The following is a 1,579-nucleotide window of genomic DNA, read 5'->3' on the forward strand; positions in this document are numbered from 1 at the left end:
CCAAACTGGTTGGATGTAAGTGGGTCTTCAAGAAGAAGACCGATATGCATGGAAATTTAGATACTTACAAAGCACGACTTGTAGCAAAAGGTTTCACGCAAACTCAAGGGATTGATTATGATGAAACCTTCTCGCCGGTCGCGATGCTTAAGTCGATCAGGATATTATTTGCCATTGCAGCTCATTTTGATTATGAGATATGGCAGATGGATGTCAAGACCGCTTTTCTTAATGGATATCTTGAGGAAGATGTCCATATGGTTCAGCCTGAAGGTTTTGTCGATCCATCTAATCCTGACAAAGTATGTAAGTTAAGGAAATCAATCTACGGGTTGAAACAAGCATCACGGATGTGGAATCATCGTTTCAATGAAGAAATCAAAGCGTTTGGTTTCGTCCAAAACGGTGATGAGGCGTGTGTGTATAAATGGGCTAGTGGGAGTATAGTCATGTTCCTTATTTTGTATGTCGATGATATACTTTTATTTGGAAATGATATACCAAGTATGGAAAGCGTTAAAGCGTGGTTAAGTAGTCGTTTCTCAATTAAGGATCTTGGAGAAGCGACATATATCTTGGGAATAAAGGTCTATAGGGATAGACAAAGGAAATTGATCGGACTCAATCAAAGTGCATACATTGATAAAATCCTGAAAAGGTTCATGATGGAAAACTCTAAGAAAGGTTTGGTACCTATTCCTAGAGGAACCGTGTTAAGCTCATCCCAAAGTCCTAGCTCTAAGGAAGAGCAGGATAGGATGAAGCATGTTCCTTATGCTTCGGCAATAGGATCTATTATGTATGCAATGATGTGCACTAGACCGGACGTCTCGTATGCTTTAAGCATAACGAGTAGATACCAGCACAACCCAGGTGACAGTCATTGGATGGCTGTCAAGAATATATTAAAATACCTTAGAAGGACTAAGGATATGTTTTTAATATATGGGTCTGGTGAGGAGGAACTCGTCGTAAAGGGTTACGTGGATGCGAGTTTCCAAACTGACCGAGATGATTCTCGGTCACAGTCGGGATATGTCTTCATTTTGAATGGAGGCGCTGTTTCTTGGAAGAGTTCGAAGCAGGATGTTGTCGCGTTATCCACTACAGAATCTGAGTACATCGCCGCTTCAATGGCAGCCCAAGAGGCTGCATGGATGAAAAAGTTCATCATGGATCTAGGGATTATCTCTACCATTCAGGAGCCCCTAGAGATATTCTGTGACAATGAAGGTGCTATTGCACAGATCAAGGAGCCTCGTGCTCATCAGAAAACGAGGCACATTGAGCGCAGATTCAACTACATAAGGGATGAAGTTGAAAAGAGAAAGATATGTATTCATAAAGTTCATACCGATCAAAATATTGCGGACCCACTCACGAAGCTCCTCGATAGGCCAAAGCATGAGGGTCATGTTTGTGCATTAGGACTTCGGTATTCTAGTGAGTGGATTTAATCTGTATTTAGTGTTTGTATAAGAACGAATGTAATGGGTATCTCATGAAAATTAATTATGTTTTAATTATTCAATGAGTTATGTTCTATATTTGCATGTTTAATCCATGAATGACTTATGTT

The sequence above is a fragment of the Bidens hawaiensis genome, unplaced genomic scaffold (genome assembly GCF_021521415.1).
Source record: "Bidens hawaiensis isolate Kalapana, Puna unplaced genomic scaffold, B.hawaiensis_p1.1 tig00017140_1, whole genome shotgun sequence".
NCBI classification, from domain to species: Eukaryota; Viridiplantae; Streptophyta; class Magnoliopsida; order Asterales; family Asteraceae; genus Bidens; species Bidens hawaiensis.